Genomic DNA, 11,476 nt, shown 5'->3' with positions numbered 1-11,476 from the left:
TAGCATTAACAGTTGGGAGGACAAAACTAGAACATCAGGCTGCCCGGGTTCAAATCTTGGCTCCTCCACAAGTCTTTCCACACAATTTCCAGTACCTAAAACTGCCCAACACACACAAATACATACTCAATAAATATTTGTTGAGTGAGAGGTCTGAATTAGGGTGGCAAACAACAGATAGGAAAGAGACATGTAAGATATTTAATGGGAAGAAAATTACCTTAGACTTGATTTTTTTTTTTTTTTTGGTGATAGGACAGGGGATGGTATAAGACAACTCCAAGGCTTCAAGCTTAAGTAATGGATAGAAAGCTAATGTTAGGGGACTCATTAGTAATGGAAAAATATATAATAAAGATTAAATTTAAAAAAATAAAAGCAATGAAAAAATGCTCACCAAAAAAGAAGGCTAATGCTTTTAATAGGAATAGGAAAATGAGGAACTAGAATTAATACTATGGATATTCTGATAATGAATTTTATTTTAGATACAAGTTTGAGATGATGGCAAAACGTGAGTGAAAATGCTAGCAGGCAGTTAATTAAAATGCAGAAATAGAATTCATGAGAAAAGTCAGCATGGAAGATAGATTTGAGTATCATCTGCATCAATGAAACACTTAAATATTCAACTTTCTGGTATGAGAGCTTCCTTCATCTTTACAAAACAAAAAGTTGCCGAGGTGAATACAGTGGAAAACAAAATATGTGAAGCCTTACATTTTTTAAATAAAGATTTTGTTTATTTATTTTTAGAGAGGGGAAGGAACATCAATGTGTGGTTGCCTGTCAAGGACCCCCTACTGGGGACCCGGCCTTCAACCCAGGCATGTGCCTTCAACCCAGGCATGTGCCCTGACTGGGAATCGAACTGGCGGCCATTTGATTTGAAGGTCAGCACTCAGTCCACTGAGCCACATCAACCAGGCCGTGAAGCTTTAAATTTCTTCTTCAGAGGAAGTCACTGTTAGTAGTTTGGTGTGTATCCTTCAAACATTTTCTATGCATCTGCAAACATATATTGGCATACAACACATGGAGACATAGTAAAAGTCTGAGTGGAAACCTACATACATATGGATAAGTGGGTTTTTTTTTTCTTTTTTGGCCAGTCTGGAATCATTCTGTAATATCTTTCAGTAACTTGTTTAGTCTTTAAGCATATCACCTTATAGTCCTTGAAGATATTCCCATGTTAATATGTATAGATCTCAAAAAGAAAATATGTATAGATCTTTGACATTCTTTCTTTTGCTACATAGTACTTTATTACATGGATATGCCATAATTTAACTATTCCGCCACTGAGGAACACTTAGGTTGTTTGCAATTTTTTGTTATTACATATTATACAGCAGTGAAAATCGTACATGTATCTTTGAATATTTGTGCTCATATTTCTTTTTTTTAAGAATGCAATTCTTTTTTTTTTTAGATTTTTTATTTATTCACTTTTAGAGAGGGAAGGGAAGGAGACAGAGAGACAGAGACAGAGAGAGAGAGAGAGAGAGAGAGAGAGAGAGAGAGAGAGAGAAACATCAATGTGCGGTTGCTGGGGGTCATGGCCTGCAACCCAAGCATGTACCCTGGCTGGGAATCGAACCTGCGACACTTTGGTTCGCAGCCCGCGCTCAATCCACTGAGCTACGCCAGCCAGGGCCTCTCATATTTCTTTAGGATAGATTCATAGAAGGAAGTTTGCTGGAAAGGCATACACATTTTTGTTAAAGATTTTTATTTCTTTTTAGAGAGAGTGGAGGGGAGGGAGAGAGAGAAACATCAATGTGTGGTTGCTTCTCGTGAGCCACCCCACTCGGGACACAGCCAACAACCCAGGTATGTGCCCTAACTGGGGATCGAACTGGCAACCCCTTGGTTCGCAGACCAGTGCTCAGTCCACTTAGCCACACCAGCCAGAGCCATACACATTCTTATGTATCTAAAATGTTAATAGATGCTGCTCCATTTTCCTTCATAAAGGCTCTTGAAATTTACATGACTACCCAACAGTTTCCCCATGACCCTCATCAATACTTTGGCATCAATTAAAATTTTTTTTTTTTTACCAACCAGATGTTCAAATAATGGTACCTGATTTTTTTTATTGCTGTTCAAGTACAGTTGTCTCCATTTTCCCGCCACCACTTTGCCCTGCTGCACCCACCCCCACCTCCCACCCTCAGTCCTTCCTGGTATCTCATTTTTAAAAAATATTTTTTATTGCCCTGGCTGGCATAGCTCAGTGGTTTGAGTGCAGGCTGCGAACCAGGCATCGCAGGTTCGATTCCCAGTTAGGGCACATGCCTAGGTTGCAAGCCATGGCTCCCAGCAACCGCACATTGATGTTTCTCTCTCTCTCTCTCTCTCTCTCTCTCTCTCTCTCTCTCTCTCTCTCTTTCTCTCTCTTTCTCTCTCCCTTCCCTCTCTAAAAATAAATAAATAAAATATTTTTTTTTTATTTTTAAAGATTTTATTTATTTATTTTTAGAGAGAGGAGAAGGGAAGGAGGGAAACATCAGTGTGTGGTTGCCTCTCACGCGCCCCCTACTGGTGACCTGGCCTGCAACTCTGGCATGTGCCCTGACTGGGCAATGAATTGGGGACCCTTTGGTTCACAGGGTGGCCTTCAGTTCACTGAGCCACACCAGCCAGGGCTCGTTTTTATTTTACATTTCCTCTGAGTGTAGGAGAGGGTGAGGATTTTTTACCGAATATTTATGTATAGACTTTTAATTAAACTCTCTTTTCAGCTTCCATGAGTCTTGCCCATTCTCTGCTGTACCTGATGTCTTGGATCCTGGAACTTTCCGTAGTTTTACTGGTAAAATGGCTCCTTCTCATCTGTGTCCTTCTCTGCACTAGACTGAAATTTCTTCCCAGATACTACCTCAGCTACCATTTCTCAAATGGCTTTCCTGCTACTAGAGAACCCTTGGAACTTATTGTCCTTTGGGGTTTGTATGTATTTTATATATTATTTTAGTGTACCTTTACAAGTGTCTCAGAAGGGAATTGAAATGTTATATTTGTCATAGACATAATTCCCATATGTAAGTACCTCTCTATTCAATTCCGTTGATCCATTTGTCTATTCTTGAACCATGTCACAGCTTTATGTAATAATTTGATACCTGGTAGGTAAGTCTTCCCTTGTGAACCCCTTTTAAAAGTTTCTTGGCTCTTTTTGCATATTCTTCCAGTTTAAATTCAGAACCAACTTGCTAAGTGTTTCCACCCTATCCCCCCAAATCCCAATGGGATTGTTATGGAAATTTAGTTACTTGGAATTTTTTAAATTATGAAACTTCTCCTTCAGGAATATTGTACATCTATCCATTTGTCATATTTTCATAGTTGTAGACTTCAGTAATATTTTTTAAAGATCTTATTTATTTATTTTTAGAGAGAGGGGAAAGGAGGGAGAAAGAGAGGAAGAAAAACATCAATGTGTGGTTGCCTCTCACACACCCACAGCTGGGGACCTGACCCGCAACCCAGGCATGTGCCCTGGGAATCGAACCAGCGACCTCTCAGTTCACAGGCCAGCACTCAGTCCACTGAGCCACGATAGCCAGGGCAATGTTTTATAGTTTTATTCATGTAAGTTCTTTTTTTCTTTTAAGATTTTATTTATTTATTTTCAGACAGAGGGGAAGGGAGGGAGAAAGAGAAGAAGAGAAACATCAATGTGTGGTTGCCTCGAATGTCCCCCACTGAGGACCTGGCCCGCAACCCAGGCATGTGCTCTGACTGGGAATCAAACTGGCGACCCTTTAGTTCACAGGCCAGTGCTCAGTCCACTGAGCTACACCAGCCAGGGCTCATGTAAGTTCTTTGTACATTTTTTGTTAGGTTTATTCCCATCATTTTTTTTTTTACTACTGTAAATGGGATCTTTTTTTCCTCCATTTGGATAATTGAGGTTTTTGTTGTTGTTGTTTCTTGAGAGAGAGGAAAACATTGATTTGTTGTTCTGCTTATTTGTGCACGCATTGGTTGATTCTTGTATGTGTCCTGAACCAGGGATCGAACCTGCAACCTTGGCATATCAGGATGAAACTCTAATCAACCGAGCTACCTGGCCAGGGCCAGATATTATTTTTCTATAGAGAAGTTATTGATTTAGAACCTAAACTCTTCTAGGTGAGGAGATGAAGAAGTACAAATAGGTACTTACAGACAGAATAGCCAGGGGAATGTAAAGTACAGTGTAGGAAATGGAGTAGCCAAAGAACTTATACGCATGACCTAAAGACATGAACAGTGGTATGGGGATTGCCTGAGGGAGTGGGGGGTGCTGGGTGGAGGGGAACAATGGGAGAAATTTGGACTACTGTAACAGCATAATCAATAAAATATAATTTGCAAAAAACACCTAAACTCTTCTGTTTAATTTTAACAGTATCTCAGTTGATTCTCTTACACCAGGGGTGTCACACTCATTTGCATCAGGGGCCAGATCAGCCTCGCGGTTGCCTTCAAAGGGCCGAATGTAATTTTAAGATAATATAAATGTAACTAGTCCTTAACAGTTAAGCGAGAGCTCGGTGCTGCCGCCGGGTAGAAACAAGGTGCCGGGCTGGATAAAGCAAGGTGGAGGGCCGGGTTTGGCACGCGGATCTTGTGTTTGCCACCTGTGTCTTAGATCATGTATATATCATATATAAAGAAGGACATTTTATGACTGTCACGAGCATGTGTTCATGATATAGTCTTTCCTATAAGTCAGCTGGACAACTGCCCGGCTAGCTGCCTGCTGAGCAGCCCGGCACCAAGGAGTAGACAAGAGTCACACAGAGTCACCGTGCTATCCACTCAGCTTTTACTGAATGCAGGGTCACTCAAAGTTTAACATCAACACACAATAATATCCTACTCACACTTTAAGAATCTAAGGGAATTATAACACAGAGCAATCAGTGGGGATAATGAACCCAAGTCCCAGAGTCTCGGTCTGCAGGTCCGGGAGACAGCACGGTGGGCAAAGGACTTGTCGGCGTCTTGCAAGGAAGGATCTCCAGAGCCAGGTGGGCAGCAGGGCAGGCAAACTCCTCAGTCCAGCAGGGCAGAGCCTCCAGCGGCTGATGCCAAGAAAGAACCATGTGGCGTGGAGCAGCCCTCTGGTGTGTGGAGCTCGGCTGTCTCAGCAGTGGTCTGGAGCCTGCCTCAGTCATACCTTGAAAGTGGTGTGCCCCACCCTTCTGGGTCTTTTCGATAAACGTCTGGCACCTCTGAATGCAAGTGGGGAATATGCCCAGGAGTCTATCTATGGGTGGTCCTGCTCCATAGGCATGGCTGTTCTGGTCACATGTGCAGATCTCTTAAGGGTGTCTCCTTGCCACCAGGCAAATATTTTTATTTTTAACTAAAAATATATACACATGTTTAAAAAGTCAAGCAATATAAAAAGATAAACAATGAAAGTAAATAAATATCTTAAAAAAAACCAAAACCCTGGCTGGTGTGGCTCAGTGGATTGAGTGCCAGCCTGTGAACCAAAGGGTCGCCGGTTTGATTCCCAGTCGGGGCACATGCCTGGGTTGTGCACCAGGTCAGGTCCCCAGTAAGAGGCACGCAAGAGGTGACCACACATGGATGTTTCTCTCCTTCTCTTTCTCCCTTCCTACCCTTCTCTCTAGAAATAAATAAAATCTTTTTCAAATAAGATGAATGATGAAAGTTACATACTACCCCTACTCCTGTTCCCTAGTTCCCCTTCCAGAGACCATCACTATTGTCAATCTCTTGTGTATCTTCTAGACGTGGTCTATATAAATCATGCACATGCACTTATAAATGGGTGTATACGTATGTGTGTGTGCACATGTATTTGGATATCTCTGTCTCTCTGGTCTGGTTTATTGATGAAAACAGAAGTTTCCCTTTTTCATTTGAAAATATATCTATATATCCATCTCTCTTTTTTTTTTCCCACAAATGGTAGCAGGCTATTCACTTTGCTTTTTTCATTTAATATATCTTTGAGATCGTGTCATTTCAATACATGTACAGCTGCCTTACTCTTTCTTCTGACTACATCATAATTTATTGAACCTGATCCAGGCATTTCAGTTGTTTCCAATAGCCTGTGATCACAGTCTCTTTAAACATACTTATTTGTGTACCTATGGCAGTATATTTGTAGGATAAATTCCTAGAAGTATGGTCGCTGGATTAAAGTATATTGTGGCTGATGTGATTCCCTGCCCAACATCCGTTACACGGCTTGCCCATTTTTAGCAGTCATAAAGTTCGAAGGGGAGGGATTGACCAGCTTTTGGTAGGCGGTACCACCCTGTGTAACCCAATACGGGTAAGTCCACAGTCCATCCCCCCATGCCTCAGTGATTGGTTTAGGCCAGTGGTCCCCAACCCTTTTGGCACCAGGGACCAGTTTCGAGGAAGACAATTTTTCCGCAAAGTGGTGGTGGGGGTATGGGGGGGTGTGGGGGGGTAGTCTAGGGATGATTCAAGCACATTACATTCAAGCTCGCCTCCTGCTGTGTGGCCAGGTTCCTAACAAGTCTGGACAGATCTCAGTCTGGGGTCCCTGGGGTTGGGGACCCAGTCGTTTAGGCAACCCAGGCCCTAGCCAATCAGCGCATATACTATTGTTCTGTCAAGGAGATTATTTAGGAATGGGCCACTGACCCAATTCAAATTAATAAAATGTCATAGGAAGTGTATTGAAGTATTTGGGAGAAGTTTGTTTGTTTTGTTCTTTGCTCTTCTGAGAGAGAACACAAGTCAGCTTTGTCTCTTCTTTGGACAGTGCGGTATCTCATGTAAAGCGTTCAAATGCTGCGGTGCTTTTGCTACCAAAAAGGGAGTCACATATACCTGGAAGCTCCACCGTGGAAAGCTGAACTGACAGATGGAAGGAAATTAGGTCTTTGGTGATATCGCTGAGCCACAGACCAAATGCAAAGCCTGCTCATCCCCTGGAATGTGCAGTTGCATGAACCAATAAATCCTTTTATTGTTTAAGTCTATTGGAGTTGGGTTTTCTGTTACTTACCAATAAAAAAGGTATATTGACTTTACAATGTTTTTGGCAAGTTGCTCTCCAAAAGTTATACTAATTTACAATCCAACAACAAAGTATGAGAGTTGTCTTTCTCTCCACACACTTGGGAAAGCAATACATTATCAGACTTTCTGATATTGTCAGTTTTATAGGAAAAGAGTGGTATCATATATTTATTTATATATTTATATGTGATACCATTCATATATATATATATATGTAGTAAGATATACAAAAATGTATATTTTTTTTAGTCCTCACCAGAGGATATATTCATTGATTTTAGAGAGGGAGAAAGGGAGGCAGGGAAGGGGGGAGAGGAAGAGGGAAAGAGAAACATTGATGTGAGAGAGACACACCGATCCCATACACCACAGGTGGCAAACAAGGCCTGCGGACTGAATCTGACCCTCCACCTTGTTTTATCCTGCCGGCACCTTATTTCTACCCTGCCACAGCGCCGAGTTCCTTGCCCCTAGTTAAGGAGAGTTACATTTATACAGTCCTAAAATTACATTTGGCCCTTTGAAGGTAACTGTGAGGCTGATGTGTCCCCCAGTGCAAATGAGTTTGACACCCTGCATGCCAAGCTAGGTATGTGCCTTGACTGGGAGTCGAACCTGCAACCTTTCAGTGCAGGAAATTAGCTCCATCCAAGGAAGCCACTGGTGATTAAGTCAATATCCAGCCCCTCTCTTCCACAGAGGTCAAGGGATGGGGCTGAAAGTTCTAATCCTCTAATCGCATGCTTGGTTCCCCTGGCTACCCCCCCCCCCCACACACACACCATTGCCAAGGCTATTTATTCAGAAGCCCCTAGCCACAAGTCATCTGGTTGATTTCTTGTTCAAGTCTTCCCTTTTCGCACTGACCTGATTGTGCTACACATTCTTGAAAGGGGATTATTTCAGGCCCCAACTTGTAAAACTGTCTATTCCTCCCTTCAATGCTGTTCATTTTTGCTTCGTATATTTTAGGACCCTGCTGTAGGCTGATATATATCATATGTTCTTGCTGGATCAACTCTTTTTATCAATATACAATGTCCTTTTTTTGTTTCTTGTAACCTTTTTTGATTTAAAGCCTATTTTTTTTTCTGATAATATAAGCAACTCAGCTCTATTGCGGTTACTTCTGTGTTTGAGAATTTTTATGAGTTTATTTGAGCCAAACTGATACATATGCCTGGGAGGCAGTTTCAAAGGCTCCTTGTTTTGGTTACAATTTGCATGAGATTAGTTACCTTCATCCTCTTTGTGTCTTTATGTTTAAAATGAGTTTCTTGTGGGCAGCCTTTGGAAACCTTTTATGGTGGAAATTTTCAACCTTAGGCAAAAGAGAGACAATAGTGTAAAGAAGCTCCAGGTACCCGTCACCTAGTTCAATAACAACACCATTTTGTGGCTATTTTGTCTAGTCCTCTCCCCTAGTGAGATTTTGCCGGGAGTATTTTAAAGCGTATCCTAGGTATCATATAATTTCACGGAAATATTTTGGCTCCTATCTTTAAAAGATAAACACAGAAAAATCTAACCACAGTACCATTATCACATCCAGTAAAATGTAGAATTTCTCAATGTCATCTAATACCTAGTCAGTGTTTCATTTTCTCTTAATATCTCAAAAGTGTTTTACTTTGCAGTTGTCAACCTAGGGATATTTTTAGTGACAGTTTCAGAAGATCTGCTTCTTCTACTCCTGGTTTCCCTTCATCTCCTTTTCTGATTTGATAGTGTTGGGTATTTTAACTTTTTTTTTCATTCTTTTATTTTTATTTTTATTTTTCACATGTTTTAATTGTTCAAATAGAGAAATAGAGTTTTCCTGCCTTTCCCCCCACCCCAGCCCAGCCCCCCAGCCCTCCCCACCTCCCTCCCGCCTCCACACTCCCCACCACCCTTGTTATTGTCCATGTGTCCTCTACAATGGCTCCTGCAAATCCTTCACCCTTCTCCCCTAAAATTCCCTCCTCTCTCCCCTCTGGTCACCATCACCCTGCTCTCAATTTCAGTGTCTTTGGTTATATTTTGCTTGTTTGTTTTGTTGATTAGGTTCCTGTTAAAGGTGAGATCATATGGTATTTGTCTTTTACTATCTGGCTTATTTTGCTTAGCATAATGCTTTCCAGCTCCATCCACGCTGTCTGTCGCAAAGGGTAGGAGCGCCTTCCTCATTTCTGCTGCATAGAATTCCATTGTGTAAATGTACCATAGTTTTTTGATCCATTCATTTACTGATGGGCACCTAGGTGGCTTCCAGCACTTGGCTATTGTGGGTATTTTAACTTTTAAAGCTATTGTAGATGTCTGTTCTAAATACTTTTCTTTTCTTTTTGGCTCCTCCACTTCCTCCTACCTGCATCCTTGAGGCCCAATGTTGAATTCTTCTCTTTTCCTTTCAGGTAACTAATTCACATTATTGTTTCAACTGCCAGCCACCTTTGCTGATGACTCTAACATCTTTATCTCTAGTCCAGGCATCTCACTCAAACTCCAGTTCTCTATTTCCAACTGCCTACAGGACACTTCTGCATGAAAGCCCCATCAGAAACTCAAACTAAACTACCTAACATTGAAATTATCCTCCCCCGCCAAATAACTCCCTTCATATCATCACCTGATGATGGCAACTTCATTCATTTTCTTTGTTTTGTTTTTGTTTTTTTTTTAAAGATTTTTTAAAAGATTTTATTTATTTATTTTTAGAGAAGGAGGGGAGGGAGAAAGAGAGAGAGAAACATCAATGTGTGGTTGCTGAGGGCCGTGGCCTGCAATCCAGGCATGTGCCCTGACTGGGAATCGAACCTGTGACGCTTTGGTTCGCAGCCCGCGCTCAATCCACTGAACTATGGCAGCCAGGGTGTTTTTTTGTTGTTGTTTGTTTTTATAGATTTTATTTATTTAGTTTTAGAGAGATGGTAAGGGAGGGAGAAAGAGAGGGAGAGAAACATCAATGTGTGGTTGCCTCTCATGTGTCCCCCACTAGAGACCCGGCCCGCAACCCAGGCATGTGCCCTGACTGGGAATCAAACTGGCGACCCTTTGGTTTGCAGGCTGGCATTCAATCCACTAAGCCACACCAGCCAGGGCCTCTCTGTTCTTTTTTTAAAAAGATTTTATTTATTTACTTTTTGGAGTGAGGGGAAAGGAAGGAGAAAGAGAGGGACAGAAACATCAATGTGTGGTTGCCTCTTGTGTGGCCCCCACTGGGGTCCTAGCCTGCAACCCAGGCATGTGCCCTGACTGGGAATTGAACCAGTGACCATTTGCTTCACAGGTCAATGCTCATTGGACTGAGTTACACCAGCCAGAACATTCTCCTCATTCTTAAGCTTCATGTACTAGTTATTTCTAAGCTGCAATTCTCTTTCATTTCCCTTATTTAGTTTGTTACCAAATTCTATTGATTCTTCCTTTGTCGTGTCTCTAGCTTCTCTCCAATCTCACTGTTATTCCCTGGAACCCAATCACAGGCCTTCATAGGTAATTTAGCTACCATTTAGAATTATGCTGGAAAGACTATACTCTTAGGGATCATTTCTATAGTTTGTTACTAGAATTATGCTGGAAGTCTTAACCAATACACTGAAGCAAGGAACCAAAATAAGAGGTATAAATATTGGCAAGGTAAAGACAAAACTTTCATTATTTCTAGTTGATATGAAACTCCAAGAAATCACCTTACAATTATTATACAAAAAACAAATGTTTAGCCCTGGCTGGTGTGGCTCACTGGATTGAATGCTGGTCTGCAAACCAAAGGGTCACAGGTTCGATTCCCAGTCAGGGCACATGCCTGGATTGTGTGGTCGGTTCCCAGTTGGGAGCACGTGTGAGAGGCAACCAATCAATGTTCTCATATTGACGTTTGTCTTCCTTTTGTTCTCCCTTCCTTCCCCTCTCTCTAATAAGTACATAAATAAGTAAAAATTCGTTAAACAATAAAAATAAACAAATCTCAGAAATGTTATGCTGAGCAAAAGACGTGGACACAAAAGAGTGCATGCTGTATGATTCTATTTATATGAAATCCTAGAAAGGCATAATTAATCTTTAGCGAGAGAAAGCAGAACAGTGATCCTCTGGGGCTGCGGGGTGGTAGGGATTGACTACAAAGGGGTACAAGGGAACCTGTAGGGCTGATGGAAATACATGCCTTCACTGTGGCAGTAATTACATAGGTGCATCCGTTTGTCAAAAGTCATCAAACTATAGCCCTGGCTGGCGTAGCTCAGTGGATTGAGCACGGGCTGCAAACCAAAGCATCGCAGGTTCAATTCCCAATCAGGGCACATGGCTGGGTTGCAGGCCACGGCCCCCAGCAACCACACTATTGATGTTTCTCTCTCTCTCTCTCTCTCTCTCTCTCTCTCTCTTTCTCCCTCCCTTCCCTCTCTAAAAATAAATAAATAAAATCTCTATTAAAAAATAAAAAGGTCATCAAACTATA

General features: G+C 41.6%; 1 pseudogene; it reads left to right on the top strand.

Annotated features, from left to right (window-relative positions):
* The first annotated feature begins 10,541 nt into the window (after positions 1-10,541).
* On the top strand, positions 10,542-10,650 carry LOC123824420 (annotated as a pseudogene).
* Positions 10,651-11,476: the final 826 nt, after the last annotated feature.

This window comes from Phyllostomus hastatus, unplaced genomic scaffold (genome assembly GCF_019186645.2).
Source record: "Phyllostomus hastatus isolate PE091 unplaced genomic scaffold, TTU_PhHast_1.1 phas_contig_551, whole genome shotgun sequence".
In the NCBI taxonomy this organism is placed as follows: domain Eukaryota; kingdom Metazoa; phylum Chordata; class Mammalia; order Chiroptera; family Phyllostomidae; genus Phyllostomus; species Phyllostomus hastatus.
Note: the sequence above shows the minus strand (reverse complement) of the source record. Positions and strands in the feature narration are given on the sequence as shown.